This window comes from Pongo abelii, chromosome 18 (assembly GCF_028885655.2).
Source record: "Pongo abelii isolate AG06213 chromosome 18, NHGRI_mPonAbe1-v2.0_pri, whole genome shotgun sequence".
NCBI lineage: Eukaryota > Metazoa > Chordata > Mammalia > Primates > Hominidae > Pongo > Pongo abelii.
In genome coordinates, this window is record NC_072003.2 from 88,781,572 (window position 1) to 88,802,775 (window position 21,204).

Genomic DNA, 21,204 nt, shown 5'->3' on the forward strand with positions numbered 1-21,204 from the left:
CTGAGGCGGGAAGACCCCTTGGGCCCAGGAGGTCGAGGCTGCAGTGAGCTAAGATCGCACCACTGTACTCCAACCTGGGTGACAGAGCAAGACCCTGTGTGAAAAAAACCCAAACCCCAAACCAAAAAAACACAACCAGGGCATGAAAAAGTGCTTGGCCCAGAGCAGTGCCCTACAGCATCTCCTAAGAAAGGGCCTGAACACAAAGCCCGCCCACCAGGGGCTGCTGGTGGCAACTGGGCACATCTGCACGTGGGGCTGACAGGACAAACGAGGTTCCACAGACACACGACCGGGTGGAGATGCAGAGAAAAGCTGGTGCAGCAAGAAGTCTACTTAGAAATGCAGAGGAACACCTACACTTCCGATAACAACAAAATATGTAAGGCTGGCTCGACCAGCAATCAATCAATGTCACCCACCATGCCAACAAGCTAAAGAAGAAACATCACATAATCACAACTGGTGCAGAAAATCATTTGCTAAAATTCAAAACTCATGATAAAAATTCCTAGCAAAACAGGAGTGTGGAGAAACATCCTCAACACGATAAAGGCCAACTACCAAGAACTCAAGGCTGACATGATCAAGAGTGACGTGCTGAGGGTTGCAGACGGAACGGCATACAGGGCGGAAAGGAAGAAATGGAATAAAACTGTCTCTCTCTGAAGATGGCGTAAGTGCCCATGTCGAAAAATACAAGGAATCTATCAAAAATTCCAAGAAACTTTATTTAATAGAGTTCAGCAAGGACACAGAATCCAAGATCAACACACAAACACCCATCCTATTTCTGCAATAATCACATGAAAACAAGAAATAAAGACACAGTACCACCCTATTTCTGCAACAGTCCTATGGAAACAAGAAATAAAGACACAGTACCATCCTATTTCTACATGCTAGCAATAATCCTATGAAAACAAGAAATAAAGACAGTACCATCCTATTTCTGCATGCTAGCAATAATCATATGAAAACAAGAAATAAAGACACAGTACCATTTATAGGTGCTCCAAATAAAAATAAATGCTTAGCTTCATATGGAACAAAACCAGAAAAACCTATACACATTTTAGGAAAAAACAGGAGAAAATCTTTAGGACCTAGGGCCAAGAGTTGTCAGACACGGCACCAAAAGCACAATCCAAAAAAGAAAAAAACTGATAAACGACCTCGACAAAATTAAAAACTTTTGCTCTTTGAAAGACCGAGTTTAAAGAGTGAAAAGACAAACTGCAACCAGGGAAAAATATCTGCAAATCACAAGTCAGATAGTAGGCTTGTATGTAGAAGAAAGAAGTATCAAACAACAAACATTAATCAGAAAATAACAGAAAAGACACAGACATTCAGAAGAGGCGCACATGGTGAACAAGCCACGAAGACACTCGACATCCTAAGCCGTTAGGGAAACGCAACTTAAAGCTGCAATGAGGTATTACTGCACACCTATTGCAACACCTAAAATACAAAATACTCAAGGATGCCGGAGAGGATGTAGAAAAGCTGGAACTCTCTTGCTTGCTGTGGGAATGTGAAGTAGTGTTGACGCTCTGGAGAACAGCAAGGCGGCCTTACGAACCTAAGTGTGCACTTGCTACCTCACTCAACAACCGCACCCAGGACACTTATCTGAGAAAATGGAACCTCATGTGAACACAAAGACCTGTCTGCGAATGTTCATAGAACTTTTATTGATAATAGACAATAGGGAAAACCCTTCAACAGGTATCCCAACGGTGTCCTCGAAACTGGGTTTCGTTCACATCAGGGCATCCCCTCAGCAGTAAAAGGGATGGCTATGGACACACCCAGGCGCAAGGGCGAATCGGCGGAGGCCCCTGCTGAGTGAGTGCACACACCCAGGCGCAAGGGCGAATCGGCGGAGGCCCCTGCTGAGTGAGTGGACACACCCAGGCGCAAGCGCGAATCGGCGGAGGCCCCTGCTGAGTGAGTGCACAAAGCCCATCTCTTAGGTCACTCCCTGTGGACTCCACTCCCACGGCTTCCTCCAGGACAAAACCACTAACTGGGGGAAACAGGTGGGGACCCCGTGAGGAGGGCTCATGTCTGTCGGTGGCTGTCGAGGAGGCTCTAGGACCAGGTATCCAGGATAAGACGGGGGGATCTGAATCAAGTCTGCAGGGCGGTCACCCTGTCTTCCAATGTCATGTTCCTGGCCACTGGGCGAAGGTGGGGAAGGGCACAAGGGATGCTGCTATTTTTGCAACTTCCTGTGAGTCTATAATGACTTCACAGAAAAAAGGAAAAAAAAGGGAGAAAAAACACAAACAAGGGGTGTAAGGAGACTCCCATGGGTGATGAATATTCTATACTTTTAGGTGATGGTGTTTCCCCAACGGTATACATTTCCCAAAACTCACTGAGCTGTACATTTAAAATGAGTGAATTTTATGTCAATTGTAATTCAATAAAGCTGTTAAAAAATTAACTAGTAACAGAAAAAAATTTTAATTCCCACAGAAAGACAGAAGGAATAAAGTAAAAAACAGTATGCAGTAGGAGGTAAGCTTCCTTTCATAAACCTTGTTCTGTGTATTTGGCTTTGGAATCATGCATTTTACATCATTTAAAATATTAAATATAAAAATGAGACTGGGTGCAGTGAATCCCAGCAGTCTGGGAGGCTGAGGCAGGCAGATCACTTGAGGTCAGGAGTTCGAAACCAGCCTGGCCAACATGGTGTAACTCTCTCTGTACTAAAAATACAAAAAATTAGCCAGGCATGGTGGTGCGTGCCTGTAATCCCAGCTACTTGGGAGGCTGAGGCACTGGGAGGCAGAGGCTGCCATGAGCCGAGATCACACCACTGCACTCCAGCCTGGGCGACAGACAAGAGTGAGATCTTGTCTCAAAAATAAAATAAAATAAAATAAAAAATAAAATAAAATAATAAAATAAAATAAAATGTAAAAACATAAAATTTTGTTTACGTATTCACATTAAATATAAACATTTAATAATGTTTAAAATGATTTAAATATATTTGAATGACATTAAACATTTAAAGGATTTAAAGCATTCAATATAAAAATACAAAAAGCAATCTCTAAAACTTCAAAAAGGAAGAGGAAGCAATACACTTAGCTGTGTGTCCAGTCAGGGGCAGGACACAGAAAGCATTTGTCAACAATGACCATGTAGCCAACACCACACCAGAAAGCATTCCTGACACCACGCAGCTTCTGGGTGGGGGGGCAGGCTCGGGGGACCTGGCTCAGGATGTGAGTCAGGTGCTAGTGGAGCCAGTGGAGAGGGAGGGCTGCTGCTGGCTCTGGCAGAATGCCTAAATTCCTTGGTGCACAGACACGGCTGCAGATGTGTGGACACGTCCGTGGGGCTGCGTGAGGGTCCTCGTGACGTGGCAGCAGGTTTCCACAGTGCAGTCACTGACGGGGTGGTGTGGGGGAAGCCACGGCACCTCTGTGACCTAGTATCGGAAGCAAGGGGCTGCGTGAGGGTCCTCGTGACACGACAGTGGGTTTCCCCAGTACAATGATTGGTGGGGTGGCACGGAGGAAGCTGCGGCACCTCTTGTATCGGAAGTCCCACAGCTTCACTTCCACCTCATCCTGCTCCACCTCGGCGAGTTACAACGTCTAGCCCACACTCGAGAGCAGAGAACAGTGCTCCACTTCTGAAGGGAGGCAGATCAAACCTGGTAATGTGACTGTACAGTTCTAGTTAGTGCCATATGCCCTGAGGACAAAAATTAAAATTTTGAAAAATATTATAAGCAACAAACCTTCCTTTTCCTTGAGACAGAGTCTCAGTCTGTCGCCCAGGCTGCAGTGCAATGGTGCCATCTCGGCTCACTGCAACCTCTGCCTCCTGGGTTCAAGCAATTCTCCTGCCTCAGCCTCCAGAGTAGCTGGGATTACAGGTGCATGCCACCATGCCCGGCTAATTTTTCTATTTTGAGGAGAGACGGGGTTTCTCCATGTTGGCCAGGCTGGTCTCGAACTCCCGACCTCAGGTGATCTGCCTGCTTTGGCTTCCCTAAGTGCTAGGATTACAGGCATGAGCCACTGCGCCCGGCCTGATGAAATACATTCTTAATATTAACTTCATTTGTTTCTTTTTACTCTATAATGAGGCTAACAGAAAATTTAAAATTAGATGCACAGTTCACATCATATACCTCATGGACAGAACGACTCTATGGGACACAAGACCCCGATCTCTGACAAACAGGCAAAAACCCCAGAGAAAAGAACAAAGGGAGAATTTACAGATTAAAGACTTAAAAGACATCAAAGAATCTTAGTGTGTAGACCCTGTTTGGAAACCAGTTCAAACAAAGAACTGTTGAAGAAAATGGCACATTTAGGACAGAGCCTTTTGATACCACTGGGTGTGTGGTGACACTGAGGAAGTTCAAGGCAGCCAACGATTCAGCGAGATAGAGATATTTATAGATATATATTTAGATACAGGGTCTCCTCTGTCGCCCAGGCTGGAGTGTAATTAAACAATCAAAGCTCCCTATAGCCTCGAACTCCTGGGTTCAAGGGATCCTCCTGCCTCAGCCTCCCAAAATATTGGGGCTACAGGCGTGAACCACCATACCTAGCCTGTGTGCTATTTTTATTTTCATTTAGTCTAAGATATGGTGATGGTTTTGAATGTTTTTGGCAGATGCAATGGTGTGGTCTCGGGTTTGGTTCCCGGGAACGGGCTGGAGTGGCTCCTGCACTTGGGCCCCACATGCTGGGAACCGTCATCACCACTGTGTTCACCACACTCTCTCTTAAGAAGGGCACACAAAACATTCAATAAAAATTTAAAAACTCAGTAGTGTGCGGTGGCTGATGCCTCTAATCCCAGAACTTTGGGAGGCTGAGGTGGAAGGGATCATTCGAGCCCAGGAGTTTGAGACCAGACTGGGCAACGTGGCAAGATCCCATCTCCATATTAAAAAAAAAAGATAATAATCTTAAAAGACACAATGCCAGAAGCTGCAGAATGTGTCAAAGAAATGACTACCTTATGTATTAAAGAATCCTCATAATAAAGGATCATTTTACAAGCAGACTATAAACACTGAAACAGACAAAAAACTAAAAACCCCACTCATGAGAAACACCTGGTGAACGCTCTTCAGCTTCATGAAGTCCTGGGATGGCCCAAGCACCTCTGGTGGGCTGTACCTATTCAGAAGGAAACACCGAGCCCCCCAAGTCCCAGAGGACAGAGATGCCTTACAGCTCCACACGTCCCTCCACACTGGCACCACCTGCACCCGCAGCTCTGGGGAGAAATGACACCTGAAGGCCAAGACAAATGCAAGAAAACGGCCTCGTCTGCTCACTGATTCTCACCAACTTCCTCTATAAAATGAGGACAAGAACCCATTCTCCTAAAGGATTTTGTGGGGATTAAATGAAAAAGCACTACCTAAATCCAAGTTATCATCACTGTAATGGCTTTAGAAAAAAGCAGACGACAAACACAACGAGAGAGGCGCTGAGACCAGGCAGGGCTCTCTCCGCGCGGGGCCTGGTCTGCACTGCCCTCTTTGAGGAAGCGCCCCGCTGCCCTGACCTCCCTAGTTTCACCCTCCACAGCTCTAAGGAGGTTATCCTGGTACAACTGAGAAAGAAAGCAATTCACTTAGAAATGTCCATTTCTTTCCTTTATGCTCATATTTTTTATTACTCCTTGGGGCTGCTTTGTTTTTTAATGCAAGGGTCCACATTTGAGAACGTAATTACAAACTCAAGAAACGAGCTGCAACAGAACAGAGGGGCTGCCCCACGCTTCTCAGCCACTTTCCCATCCAGTGCACCCGGGGAATCTCACACGTGGTCCCCCAGAGTGACAGGGAACCCCCAGGGAACAAGGGCCCCCGTGGGGCATGCAGAAAAACACCTGCCCCTGGTCTGAGGTCACGGACTCAATGTCCAAGCTCAACAATGCTCTGGGAACTCTAGTCAAAGATACAGTACTGCATCACAACTTGTGGGTCACGCCTAAGGTCAATTCCAGAATCATTTTAGCATATTAAACAGACACTGAAAATAAAAAATATTTTATTTTTTAAAGCAGCTTTAGGTTCACAGCAAAATTGAGCATAAAGTACAGAGGGTTCCCCTGCACCCCCAGGCTCAGCATCCCCACAAGAGCGGCCGTTTGTTACAGCTGAGACTCCCCCAGACACAGCATCATCACCCACAGGCCACATGAACTCAGGGTCCACTGGGTGCTGTGCAGTCTGTGGTTGGATGAACGTATCCTGATGTGGACCCACCGTTGTGGTATCATACAGAGTGGTTTCACTGCCCCAGGTCCCCCGTGTTCCTGCTGCACATCCCTCCGTCCCTCTGTCTCCCCAGCCCCTGGCGTCGCTGATCTTTGTGCTGTCTGCACAGTTTTGCCCTTTCCTGGATGTCAGAGTCGGAACCCTACAGCGTGTAGTCCTTGGAGACGGGCTGCTTTCACTCAGGCCTGGCAGCTCATCTGTTTTTAGGGCCTTGTAATAGTCTGTCGTCTGGATGGACCTTGGTTGACTGATCCATTCACCCCCTGCAGGACATCTTGGCTGCTTCCAAGTTTTGGCAATTATGAATAAAGCCATTTTGTGAAAGTGAAATAATACAGAACAGGAAACATTAGGGGGCACTGCACACCATCACGGAAAGAGACGGTATTATTCTGTGAGTATGTTCCCAGTATGTGGGCGTGTGTTGTGAACAGAGAGGTAAACTACTTTCTCACCACTGGAAGCAGTCAGGACAATTCACATGCTGGCCTAACTGGTTAAGGGCCTTTAATCTGTGGTCAGATGTATCTAAGTTTCTCAGTCTATAAAATACAGAAATATGGCCAGGTGCAGTGGCTCACGCCTGTAAAACAAGCACTTTGGGAGGCTGAGGTGGGTGGATCGCTTGAGCCCAGTTCAAGACCAGCCTGGGTAACATGATGAAACCCTGTCTCTTAAAAAAAAAAAAAAAGAGAGAGAGAGAGAGAGAAAGAAAGAAAGAAAGAAAAAAAGAAAAGAGAAAAGAAAAAACACTGTTCCCAAGCTGTGGGCTCAGGACAATGTCTGATGCCTGGCCTAGCCCTCATCAATGGCCTTCACAATCCCTGCTGACTGGGAGTCAACCCCCAGTGAGTGTACTGCCAATATGGCCAAGTTTCTGAAGTTGGTGACATGTGAGGGTACCCCAAGACTGAACAGAAACAACCTCCTCTCAGGGTCTGAGTGGGTCCACCTCTTCTTACCCCTCCAAGGCTGCCATTCTCTGAGGAGTCCTCTCTTCCTCCACTGCTCTGCTTCCTCTCACAAAGCGGGAGTGTCCCACCACATCCAACCCCAGGCTGGCAAAGTGACGAGAAAACACCCCACCCATGTGGGCAGCCGGCATGCGGCATGCTGTGGGGCCATGAGAAGCAGCCAGGTGGGTAGGCCAGACCCTGACCCAGAGCAAGCAGAGCCCAGCACAGGCTCAGCCACACTCCATGAGGGGCCACAGCCCAGGAGCAACATCCCAGGCACGCCCCAGGGATGAGCAGCACAGGCCGCCAACCACTTCATACCACACTCACTTGCGCAAAACACCCTCAAACTGCAAAAAGCCCAAATGTCCACCAGCAGAAGAGCAAATGAGTCCAGGTGGCCCACAACATATGGGGCACACGAGTCCACAGACAGCACACTGGATTCAAAGAGCCAGACACGAGTGTGTTTGCTGTGGCCTTCTGCATGCATGAGGGCCCCATGGTGTTAGGGGCCAGGCAGGCAGTCAAGAAGCGGGGTGGAGGGGAGGTCCAGGAGGAGATCCCACAGGTACATGTGACATGAGCTCTATCCTATGTGCACCTAAGATGTGTGCCATTTCCTGCACAGACGTTATACCTCAAAGAACAATAAAAAACGACTAAAGCTGATTGCTGACCACCTCCCCAAATAACTAACCAGGACACACCCTGATGCCCCGTGTCCGGCCTGTGGGGGCACTGTGGAAAGCACAGGAAGTGAGCTCGGTGTATGCCTTCCCCATCGTCCTGGCGTTCCATGCAGGCTGGGAAACGAAGGTGACAGCCTCACACCACCCCTGTTCCCAGAAGAGGCCAGTGCACCCCCAAGCAGGGGCTGCAACAGGGCTGCACAGAGGGCTCCAGTTCCTTCCGGCACAGGAACAAATCCACACCGGGGCATCCGTGAGTCCCACAGGTCCCAGAAGCATGGGAGCAGCTTGAGGCCTCTGCCTTCAGGGGTCTCTGCCATCCTGAGCTTCAGGATGAGTGGGTTCCCACCTAGCACGCAGTGCGCAGTGGGTTAGGGCAGGTGCTCTCCCTCCTCTCCCTATGAACGCTATACCACTGCCATGAAAGCCTGTGCGTGCTGCCTCAGGACCCTGTAGCAGAACAGCGAGTGACATCGCGCTGGCAGGATGTAAGCCTGTGCGTGGAACCTGCCCTGCCTCAGGACCCTGTAGCAGAACAGCGATTGACATCACGCTGGCAGGATGTAAGCCTGTGCGTGGAACCTGCCCTGCCTCAGGACCCTGTAGCAGAACAGCGAGTGACGTCACGTTGGCAGGGAACCTTTGGTTTGCAAAGCCCCGTCACACACACAAGCTGAGGTAAGATGACAAGTCTGTGTCTCTGCACCTCAGCTGAGGCCCTGGGACATAGCACATGGGCGCCCAGGGTCCTGCAAACAGCAAGGACCAAGGCATCACTGACCGTGAGAGGCCCCAGTGTGGGTTCTCACAAGCTTGTTTTATGGTTTGACCCAGAGAGTACCTGTGAGTTTCCCCTACAGCCGGTGCTTCTAAAGGGCTAGGAGAAACGCAGGGCAGGTTCCCCACACGCCAGCAGCTGGCTGGCCAGACTCCTGCCTGTGCTGAGGCATCCGCCGCAAACATGACTGTGCAACATGCTTCAGGATGCCTGTGACTCTCTCAGATGGGTCTTTTATTAGAGTTTCTAAATAAAGAAGTGATGGCCAACATCACAGGAAACCTTAGATACTATTCCTGCCGGTTGGTTTGAAAAAGCTTTAACTGTTAATTTGCTGATCCAGTTTTCAGCCACACGGTTTTCTGCCATGTAATCCACAGAACCCAGGCCTCTGGCCACTTGTCCAGGATACCTCTGGAGCTCAGAGCCACTGTCCTTGTGGGCTACTCAAGACTTGAGGGGTTGAGGCAAGAGCCACATCAACAGAGCTGGAGCTGGTACCTGGCTGGGAGCAGGTGCTGGGGAGCAGCCGTCAAATGCACACACGCCAGGGCACGCAACTACCCGCACCTCCAAGATCGTCATCAGACCTAGAGGGGGGTGTGCGTCCACAGACAGCACACTGGATTCAAAGACCCAGAAAGGAAGGAGTGTGTTTGCTGTGGGCTTCTGTGGTGCTGGGGGCCAGGTAAACACTGAAGGAGGGGCCAGACGGGGTCCAGGAGGAGTCCTGTAGCAGGACATTGCCCAGATTTCTCACAATTTCCTCTAAAGTTAAGCACACAATCGCTGTTTCTTCTGCACTGGTGGGAACCCAACACTTCAATGAGACACGAGGTTAAGGTGACGCTATGTAAGGACGGAAAGCCACCTGTGGGCACCACTCCCCCCGGCTGGGCCACGACGGGGAGCATAGGCACTAGGAGACCCAGCCTGTCCCTGGCTGGGCCAGGATAGGGAGCACAGGCACTAGAAGCCCAGCCTGTCCCCGGCTGGGCCACGACAGGGAGCACAGGCACTAGGAGGCCGGCATGTCCTAAAAGCACGCCCTACAAGGAGTCCCCACTCTCTACCTATCTGCTTCTAATGTTCTGACTACATGAGAGATGATAGCAGGGTTTCAATACAAGTGTAACATTTTAAATATAAAGGAATGTCTTTCCATTAGAAAACAACTGCAGGCTGGGCGCGGTGGCTCATGCCTGTAATCCCAGCACTCTGGGAGGCCAGGTGCGGTGGCTCATGCCTGTAATCCTAGCACTTTGGGAGGCTGAGACAGGTGGATTGCTTGAGCTCAGGAGGTGGAAACTAGCCTGGGCAACATGGTGAAACCCTGGCTCTGCAAAAAAAAAAAAAAAAATTAGCCAAGTGTGGTGGTGCACCCCTGTAGTCCCAGCTATTCGGGAGGCTGAGGTGGGAGGATCGCTTGAACCTGGCAGGCACGGGCTGCAGTGAGTTGAGATCACACCACTCTACTCCAGCCTGGGCAACAGAGTGAGACCCTGTCTCAAAAAAAAAAAAAAAAAAAAGAAACAAAAAAACTGCGAATTAAATTAAAATGCCAAACACACAGATTAATGGATGAAGCCCCATGCCCAAATGCTCCCAAGGAAATGTCAGAAAGGAGAGGACTTCAGGTTGCTCGGAGTCCTCAGCGCCACGTGACCAAGCACAGCTGAGCACTGGGTCTTATTGGATTTCCCATCAGACACTCACAGTTTTCGTCACTGTTAACCCTACTGCGCAATACATGAACATCGTCTAAGCAATTCTTTTTTTTTTGAGACAGTCTCCCTCTGTCGCCCAGGCTGGAGTGCAGTGGCGCGATCTCAGCTCACTACAAGCTCCGCCTCCCGGGTTCACGCCATTCTCCTGCCTCAGCCTTCCCAGTAGCTGGGACTACAGGCGCCCGCCACCACGCCCAGATAACTTTTTTGTATTTTTCATAGTAAAGACGGGGTTTCAACGTGTTAGCCAGGATGGTCTCGACCTCCTGACCTCGGGATCCACCCACCTCGGCCTCCCAGAGTGCTGGGATTCCAGGCGTGAGCCACCGCGCCTGGCCTGCTCTAAGCAATTCTAACCAGGCAGACAACGTGCAGGTCTTTCCTAGGTGGAAAGTGAGCTTGCCCAAGTCGCACGAGCGAGGCTGGAGTCAGCAATGCCTGTTCCTCTCCCTGTGTTCTCTAATGATGTGGCCTTCAGTCTACTGTGTGTGGAATCCCCCTCTATTGGGACCACAGCTCCTGGGCTGCAAGCACTTGCTGAGCATGAGAGTCCAGCTTCCAAGCTCACTATCCCATGGGTGACAAGCAACACAGTGACCTGCCTCCCACATCAGCTGGTGCCAGTATCACGGTGACTCCCTACACACCAGGACCACTGTGTCGCTCTGCCACTCAGGAGCTCCAGGGGCCCCCACTATGGCCATCCCAGGACGCTGGCCCGTCAGGCTCCCAGGACACTGCCCCAAGCACCCAGCTTCAGGGGGTGTGCCGCCCGAGATGCACCCTCACTGTGCCGGGGGGTGGGACCTCTGCAGCCCAGCACGTCCACTCAGTGTCCATGTGCTGCCATGAGCGTCACACTGTATCCTCCAGGATGTGGGTCTCTGTTAGTCCCTCCCCTACCAAGCCAGGACAGCCACCTGCTTACAGGGGTGTTGACAAATACTGACTACCTGCAAAATTAAAACATGGGTTTGAAAAGGGCCTGAGTGGAAATCTTGTACTTAACATATACTCTGTTTAAAAAAAAAAAAAAGGACCAGGCGCTGTGGCTCACACCTGTGTAATCCCAGCACTTTGGGAGGCTGAGGCGGGCAATCACCTGAGGTCAGGAGTTCAAGACCAGCCTGGCCAACATGGTGACTGTCTCTACTAAAAATACAAAAATTAGCTGGGCGTGGTGGCGGGCACTTCTAATCCCAGCTACTTGGGAGGCTGAGACAGGAGAATTGCTTGAACCTGGGAAGCGGAGGTTGCAGTGAACCAAGATCACGCCACTGCCCTCCAGCGTGGGCAGCAAAGAGCAACACTCCATCTCAAAAAAAAAAAAAAAAAAAAAAAAAAAAGAGCGAGCTTTTGTAGAAACAGTTTTAAAAGAAAAAATCATCTCTGCTCTTCTCAGCATTTAGAAAATCAGCCAGGCAAAACAATAATTTCCCTTTCTTAGCTAAAAGGTTTGCCAAGTGAATACTTGGAGCAGAACAAGCCTAATTAGTAACAACCAAATCACCGAGATATAAACGCATAATGAAAACCCATAATGAAAGCACATGAGGACCTCCTTTCCCTCAAAGTTACCACCCAGGGCCTCACTGGACTTAGGACCCAGGAAGGAATGATGAGCCCATCTGCTCGTGACCTGAGTCTCTAAACCAGGAGGACAGACGTCCTGGGTAACCGCTGATGGGTAAGCGTTGCACCCCCAGGATCCCTATAACTATAGGTTCTCAAGGACACCAAGACTAGAACCCATATCCCATCTAGAAACTTCTTCCTGTGATGCCTGCCAAAAGGTCCATTTTTCAGTCCATTATCACCATGAAGGTGAATTTTTGCTATTTAGGTCAAAATCATGCATTAGGCAATAAAACGACCTACAGATGTCTGAATCCCCCTCAGTACAACCAAAGGAGTAAGAGCGGCCCAGGTTTGCTTGAAGGCTTACACTAGCAAACAAACCAACCAACCAACCAAACAGAAACCAAGAACTGGGAAAGCCGGTCGGTAGCACCACACAGGTCAGATCTGAAAGCCCCAGGGTCCGAGGAGCCCATCCTGCCCTGAGCGCGCGCACGCAGCGCCCGTGAAGGGTCAAATATAAAGGTGGCTCTTTTACAAACCATTTCAGAAATTTAGACGGACCCTCAATTTATTTAGAATGGGTTATCGTATTTTATAATTTCTACATAGAAAATATTTTCTAACCATATCATTTTATAACAAATTAGCAATAGCTAATGTTTCCTTTAAAATTTTTCAAGCACACAGAAAAGTACGAAGGAGAATACAAACACACATCCACCATCTGTTCATTTTGCCATATTTGCTTTAGAATTTTAACATTTAAAAATTACATAATGGTTGAAGCCCCTTATATAAGCCCCACCCTGCTCTGGTTCCTCCTCAGCGTCGATCTGATTTTGAGGCTAATCATTCCTCTTGGTGCTTTGATCACGCTACACACAAGCCTACACCAAAGCCGGCTGCTGTCTTTGCAGGTAACGCATTGGACGGTTCCTGCCGTACCTTTTCCCTTCAGTTTGTGCTTTGGGGTTTATCTGTGTGGATACAGGCAGCTCTACTGTTCTTATGACAACTGCAGTGTGCGCTCCTCGTTGTCTGAATAATCCATCCTCCTGTTGACTGACATTTGTTTTGTCCAAGTTTTTGCGAATACAAACAACACTAAAATGAGTATTTGTCTGTTTCTTTACATATCTAAGGTTTATAACTAGAAATGGAATTTCTAGCAAGAAACTGTAAAATGCTTTGTAAAATATCTGATGAAGTGTCACACTGTATAGTCATTCACAAACATGTCGTCTTTCACTTTTGATTAGGGCAGATGTCTTCTGTTGTAATTTTTGTTGTTGTTTTTGAGACAGAGTCTCGCTCTGTCGCCCAGGCTGAAGTGCAGTGGCACCATCTCGGCTCACTGCAACCTCCACCTCCCGGGTTCAAGAGGTTCTCCTGCACCCCCTGAGTAGCTGAGATTACAGGCATGCACCACCACGCCCAGCTAGTTTTTGTATTTTTAGTAGAGATGGTGTTTCACAATGTTGTCCAGGCTGGTCTTGAACTCCTGACCTCAGGCAATCCACCCGCCTCGGCCTCCCAAAGTGCTGGGATTACAGGCATGAGCCACAGCGCCCAGCCCTGTTGTAAATTTTTTATCAAGAGATCTTGGTTAGAAAAGGGGAAACAATACTTTGCACATCATCTTTTTTTCTAACACGAGTACATTCTACAAAAAGAGACAATATAATTAACAAATTTCATTTAAATAAAAACTATAAACTCAAGTGCTAACAGGAGGCTGTTCATTGGCAAAACAAAATCTTGGAAGAGGCACAAGGGCCCAGAGAGCTCTGAAACCTCAGAAATCACACAGAAAATGTATAGGTATGTGGACAGTCCTGGGGAGAGGATGCACAGCTTTTGCCCAATTCTCAGAAAGTCCAGACCTGAAAAACGTTTAGGCACCTTTTCAATGTCCAAACGTGGGCAGTGATGTGGGAGTGAACATCAGCCAACAGAGTCCTGGACGGACATTCTACCTTCCAAAGCAGACCAGACTCACCAACACACCTGGAAAGAACATTTTTAAAATATAAATGGCTTCAGAATCCTTTACATATGCCCAGGAAAAAAATTAATAAGTCATAACCCAAGTCATGTGGACTGTTTATATGCAATATGAGAAAAGAAATCAAGGTTTCCACTGCGAAAAGCCTGAAGCCCACAGCTCTGTTTCTAAGGTGAATGAGATGCGTGAGACCCGCGGAGAAGACTGGAGTTCTGCTGCCATCATGGCAAGGAGACCCGGTTTGGAAACAATGCTGTGGGTCCATTTCTCTCTGCATTAAATACACCACAGGGTTTTTCGTTTTAAATTATTAATCAGGCAATCAAACCAAAAGGAAGCAGACAATTTAAGTTGTAACAGGGCAATCTGCAGATTCCCACAGGTTGGAGGGATAAGGCCCCAACGTGAACAGACCCCACCAAGCAGCTTCCCTGCCTTCCAGAAGGTTCCAGAAGGCCTGTGTGGGCTGCTGGGCTCGTCACCTTAGCAACGGCTCTAAACATATGTGCAGTGACACCAGCTGATTTCTGAAAGCTGTAAATAGAGGATAATGGCATAAAAAAAATTCCAGATTAAAGGACCACCCACTGCCTCCTCTCCCACCCCATCCAGCCCATAAATCCCACCGTTAACACTGGGAGCAATGCCACGTACACAAACGTGGCTTTAATCCCCTCACACACCTATTCATCTGCATAATGATATACCTACAAAAGCAAAATAAGGTCCTTGGGTTAACTCTCTCTGCACAAACGTGCACAAACAAAAAGTGGCCAAGAGGTGGCAGAGTCTGGCATGGATGGACCAGCCCACAGCAGCCACGGCCCACTGCGGGAGTGCTGCACCTCCACCCACAGCAGCCACAGCCCACGGTGGGAGTACTGCACCTCCTCCACCCACAGCAGCCACAGCCCACTGCGGGAGTGCTGCACCTCCACCTCCCACAGCAGCCACGGCCCACGGCGGGAGTGCTGCACCTCCGCCGTCCACAGCGGCCACGGCCCACGGCGGGAGTGCTGCACCTCCACCACCCACAGCTCTGCTTCCCACCCTCCACCTCACACCACCATGGGCACTTGGTCCCTTCTCTCAGGGCCCTTCCAGATCTTGGCGTCTGGGCCTCAAAGCACAACACAGGTACTGACAGGTAGGTCTCCACCATAAGACAGAAAAAGATGAGGTCAACTGCCTGGGCAAAGGTTCCGGGTGGAACATCAAGAGCTGCTGGTGAAGGAGAGCGGCAACCCAGGCTCAGACCTCAGAACCAGTTTCTATCTTTGAAGAATGCAGCCCATTTCACCTGAGAGTCGGAAAACATGGAACTCCCCAGAGATGTTGAAGCCTTGGGAAGACAGCATTCAGTCCAGGATAAACCAGCAATACTCTGGACCAGGTTTGCAAAGAGCTGGCCCAACAGGAACAAGGCAAAGGGTGAGGAGGAACGGGCAGGGAGAGGCCAGCGTGAACTTGCTACGGCCTGCGTGGCCCTCCTAGCACACCACGTGCCTGAGCAGGATATGCCTTTTCCTTATTTCCCCTCTATCATCTTTCTGAGGCATTACATGGAAAACTGGGTGAATAAATCCCCAAGTATGAGCTGACATTCTTAAGAGAAAAAAACAAACTTGATACTTCATGGTGTAAAAATCTATTTATGGGCCCTACAGAATTACTTCTCATTATAGTCCTCATTAAAATTAAATACTAAATACTCTAAGGAAACACACAATTGCATGTTAAAACATGAAAAACATTATTACAGAATAACCAAACTTTTGTTCCCTCAGAGTGCCTTTCTGTGATCATTTATGTCCAACTGGCAAAGGAGTGGGGAACGGACGGAGGTGAATGAAAAGAAGGCTCATATCCCAGAGCCCAAAACAGGCATCATTTACATGCTTCATAATTCCGAATTCGGGATGCACAAACCAATAAAGACTATGTACTCATGTCTGTTTGCAAATATAAGCGCTTTTTAAATTTTTATTTGAGACGAAGTCTTGCTTTTGTCACCCAGGCTGGAGTGCAGTGGTGCAATCTTGGCTCACTGCAGCCTCAGCCTCCTGAGTAGCTGGGATTACAGGTGTGTGCCACCACACCTCGCTCATGTTTTTGTATTTTTAGTAGAGACGGGGTTTCACCATGTTGGCCAGGCTGGTCTCGAACTGCTGACCTCAAGAGTGATCCACCCACCTCAGCCTCCCAAAGGGCTGGGATTACAGGTGTGAGCCACCGCGCTGGGCCTGAGCGCATTTTTTAAAAAGCAATACCTGTGTTCCCAAAAAGAGAAAAATTAACATTTAGTTATAAGCTCCAACACTTTAATTGCTTAAAATGAATTTGTGGCAAATTATTTCAAAGTAAAAATCAGCTCAGATTTGTGTTTTTATGTGTAATCTCTTAAAAGCCAGGGTACACAGGTATTCCTAACACATAATGGATGTGTGAGTAAGTGAGCAAATGAGACAGAGCTCGAGGTGGGCTGCAGGGATGTGAGGGTGCACGCGAAACACAGTGCCTCCTCTTGGAGTTGCCAGAATTCACCTCGTTCAGAACCTCATCCCAGTCAGAAAACACAAGGCAGCAACTGGCCGGAACTTGGTCAGTCACATCCATAAACCACCAATTACCTTCACAGACCACGACTAACAGGTTTATTACAGATGAGTCACAGCTCATGTTTTCAAGGAAGGGCCTCCAACTGAGCAGTCACCAGTGCAGCCTGCGTCAGGGCACGCCTCCCTCCAGCGGTCCCCGTGTCGCCCATGTCTGACACAGTTTATGCTTCGCAGGCTGTTAGGCTCCGCTCCTCACTCCCATGGACCAACAGAGTAGGGAAGACGAAGGCACCTTGGAAACTATGGATCACAGGCTGTTTTGGGTGTGGGAAATCCACCCACCCACCACACTCATGGCCAGCTCTGACCGTCTGAACCCAAGGGCACGTTACAGACATAAATGTTGGTGCAGGCGGCCAGCCACTCCTCAAGCCTGGCCCCGTACCTCCTGCTCCCAGCGGAGGCTTTCGGTGCAGGACTTCAATCTCCTCATCTATAGGCTGGGAACAAACCCTGGAGTCTGTGCTCTGCGAGGAGCACACACGGGCAACCCTGGCTCAGGACAGCTTCCCAGCCCCTAAGTCATGACTAGGGCTTAACGACCCATTTCAAATTACATCTGCACGGTGCTTTACTTTCGTATGTTACTTTATTTGGAGCCTCTAACGAGCCTCAGCTAACAGACGGTATTATCTCCACATGGCAAACAAAGACACGGGGGCTGCAACCATCCAAAGACACGCCCTTGCTGTGAATGCCTGGCCAGGCCTCCAGGCAGGACCAGCAACTCCAGACCCCATCAGGGCCAACACGGGCCACTGCTGTCCACACACTCCTGGAAAATATTCATCTGTCTGAACTGAGTGACACAGATTTCACTCTCTTGAGGATAAAATAATCCCATCTGCCAAAATGACCCACAAATAAAGGCTCCTCCTTGTCTGAACGCTGCCTCAGCGTCTGAGGGATAAGCCCACAGTGCAAGCGTCCGGGAGGACACTCCAGGCCGAGGGGCCCAGGAAGAAAGAGGGCCAGAAATGAGGGCACCCTCACGCATGCTGGGAGCTGCCGACACCTTCAGACTGGGAAGAACAAAGAGCTCCCAAGCATGAGGGCACGGGAGCACAGTGGAGGGCCAGACGTGAGGCCAGAGGCGGCTGGAGCAGCAGCTCCCACCCAACAGCAGACGAGGCGTGAGACTCTCAACCACCTTCCAAGTTTTCTCTTCATCTTCAAGAGAACCTCAAACTATATTTTCCTTAGTTTCATTACCAGGCTCCTTGTAGAAAATACCAGTGAAAAACAATGGTTGGCAGAACTGAAAATCACAGGAAAAAGCACAAACACACCACACAACAGAAGCAGGCGCAGGTGAGGCAGGAGGAATGGCAAGGCCAAGAGGTGCTCCAGGGAAGCCCAGCTCGGATGGTTTCTCAACCACTCCCTGCTTAAAAACTGCTTCACGACCTGAAAGCGCACTAAAATCTGGGAGCATCCACCGGAAATGGAAAAGGCAAACTCCCAACATAACCACAAAAAGACACCGTACAATCTCCAAACTGTAAAGATGAAAAAAAAAATGCAACAGGAAAAAAACATATATATAAGCCCCCCTGCCCCGCCCCCCGGCAAAAGGAGAGAGAGAAGACGCATCACGACAAATGGATGGAAAGCACTCGACACCACAGAACTCAGTGCCAACACCCCCCCGGCACCTGGTGCCCCGTTCGGGGAGGCACTGCCCTCGTGGGTGGACGAACGCTGGCTGCTATTAAGGGCTAGCACTGGGAGGCACGCAGCCCCAAGCACGGAGGCAGAGACCAGGCCCTCCAGCAGCCCCAGGCTCTCCGACTTCCAGCTTCCAGAACTGTGAAAAATAAATTTCTGTTCTTTATAAATGAACCAGTCTCAGGCATTTTGTTACAGCAGCATAAACAGGCTAACGGAAAAAAGTAAATGGACTAAGAAATACAACCCAAGTTTGTCAGATTGGAATGGAAAAAGTAATCCAGCTGGCTCAGCACGAGCTGAGTGATGTTTAATCCATGGACAAACATTTCAGAAAAGACACACCAGGTACATGCTGTGCACACCAGGTACATACTGTGCACACCAGGCTGGGCTTCCTCTATCAATGCTAGGTACAGACTTGAGGCCAGAATGCATTCCAGGAGACAAGGTGAGCCACTATAATATGGCAAAAAGTTCCTTTCACAAGAGAGCTAACACGGTCCAACATTTATGCAAATAAAAGCCTCTGAGTAAAGAACAAGAATCAACAGAACAGGCCAGACACAGGCTCATGCCTGTAATCCCAGCACTTTGGGAGGCCAAAGCAGGCAGATCACTTGAGGTCAAGAGTTCGAGACCAGACTGGCCAACATGGTATGACCCTGTCTCTACTAACAATACAAAAAAAAATTAGCCGGGAGTGGGGCCGGGTGCTTGTAATCCCAGCTACTCGGGAGGCTGAGGCAAGGAAAATCCCTTGAATCCAGGAGGTGAGGTTGTAATGAGCCAAGATCACACCACGGCACTCCAGCCTGGGCGACAGAGGGAGACCCCGTCTCAGAAAAAAAAAAAAAAAAAAAAAAAAAGAATCAACACAACAGAGAAAATGCGCCTCAGCCACGGAGCAGATATTAAAGTGCTTTTCAGTAAAGAACAGACAGGGAGACAACCCTAACCCAGACTACAAGACAGAAGATCTGAAAGCAAGACCAAGCTGGAGCTAACAAGCACATATAAAAACTTGATCACACAGACAACTACACCGCACGCCTAAAAACTGTGAAAGAGTCACCTTCTGAAGTGACAGTACAGTTCAGACGGGAGGACGGTGACCAGAAAACACGGCCTTCAATCTGGGAATTAAGAAATGCATTTCTAAGGACGAGGGAGGAGGGAAACCAGAGTAGGAATTTAGAATATTCAAAATTGGAAATGACAGAGATGCTATACAGCAAAGTGGGAGATCCAGGTAAAGTGTTTGTTAGAGAGAAATGTATTTATATTTATTGCTAGAAGGCATCCCAAAAAAGAGGCTCTAAAAGTTAGAATACAACCAATAGAAGAAAAACATGAGAAATGTACGAACATAAACGAAACAAAAAGCAAACATTTAACAGAGATTAAACAAAGTCAAAGGTGAGTTTTATTTTAAATGACCTATAAAATAGAGAACAAGCTAAACGACACAATAGGAAAGCAACAAGACAAAATAGGAAGGCGCGAACTGCCTGCGGAGCGAATGGCCCAATCCCCACGGTTGGTCAGTAGCAGGCAGAGAAGGCTCTGCTGGGTGAAAGGCCAGATACAGGGGGTGGCTGAGCACATGGGCTGGGCTCCTAGGCCCGTGGAGGTGTCTCTCGCTGGTCCGGGCGTCAGAGGAAGCAGCAATCAGCTTGCTGAAATGGAAATGTGAATGCAAACACTGCCACAGCAACACCTGGGTGAGGGGCTTCTTTCAATCTCTGGCAGTGTAGCCTTGACAAGCTGACACATAAGCCTGACTGTCGCACGTGTGTACATGTATGTGTGTATGTGAACATGTACACATAAAGAGTTCTGTTTGGCCAGGCACGCTGGCTCATGCCTGTAATCCCAGCACTTTGAGAGGCCAAGATAGGCGGATCACGAGGTCAGGAGATCAAGACCATCCTGGCTAGCACAGTGAAACCCCGTCTCTACTAAAAAATACAAAAAAATTAGCCAGGCGTGGTGGCAGGCGCCGGTAGTCCCAGCTACTAGGGAGGCTAAGGCAGGAGAATGGCGTGAACCCGGGAGATGGAGGTTGCAGTGAGCCAAGATCACGCCACTGCACTCCAGCCTGGGCGACAGAGCGAGCATCAAAAAAAAAAAAGTTCTGTTCTCCAGGTTGTGAAAATGTGATTATTTTACATTCTATTTCTCCTTATCGGTTTTTCCTAATTTTCTAAAATGTTGAGTATTGCTTCAGTAATAAAGGTTACTTTTTAAAAAGGAGAATACAAAGAGGTGACCACAAACATCTCCAACATTAGGAAAAACGTATTCAGTTTTTCACCAGTAAGAATGGTGTCAGTCAGCTGTAGGTGTTTCTCAGAACGTCCTCCATCAGACTGAGGAAATTCCCTTCTGTTCTTACTTTGCAGAGCACTTTCCTTATGAATGGGTATGGAGTTTTGTCTTTTTTTTTTTTTTTTTTTTGACAGCATCTGACTCTGTCACCCAGGCTGGAGTGAAATGGCATGATCTCGGCTCACTGCAGCCTCTACCTCCTGGGCTCAATGGATCCTCCCACCTCAGCCTCCAGAGTAGCTGGGACTACAGGCGCGCCACCATGCCCAGCTCATTTTTGTAGAGACAGGGTTTCACACCTTGTTGCCCAGGCTGCTCTGCAACTCCTGGACTCAAACAGTCCTCCCATCTCAGCCTCCCAAAATGTTGGGATTACAGGCGTGAGCCACCATATCTGGCCTCAAATACCATTTTTTAAAAAAATCTTAGATGATCTTATGGCATTTCGTTTTCCTTATGTCAATATGGTACGCTACATTGATTTTTAAATGGTAAACCAAATTTGAACTTCTGAGATAAACCCCACTTGCTCATGAGCTATCGCTATCCCTTCTATCTCCTA

The 21,204-nt window shown here is 48.6% G+C and overlaps 1 protein-coding gene across 20 annotated transcripts in view; it reads right to left on the minus strand.

Moving 5' to 3' along the window:
- ANKRD11 (ankyrin repeat domain containing 11) overlaps nt 1-21,204 on the minus strand; it is a 218,310-nt gene that overhangs the window by 59,098 nt on the left and 138,008 nt on the right. For 2 of the 20 annotated variants that reach the window (XM_054534318.2, XM_063717800.1), the window contains exon 3: nt 13,923-14,027. The exons of the other annotated variants lie outside the window; for them this stretch is intronic. The gene's annotated coding sequence lies outside the window, so the exon portion shown is untranslated. The remainder of the gene's footprint in view (nt 1-13,922; nt 14,028-21,204) is intronic. 20 annotated transcript variants of the gene reach the window in all.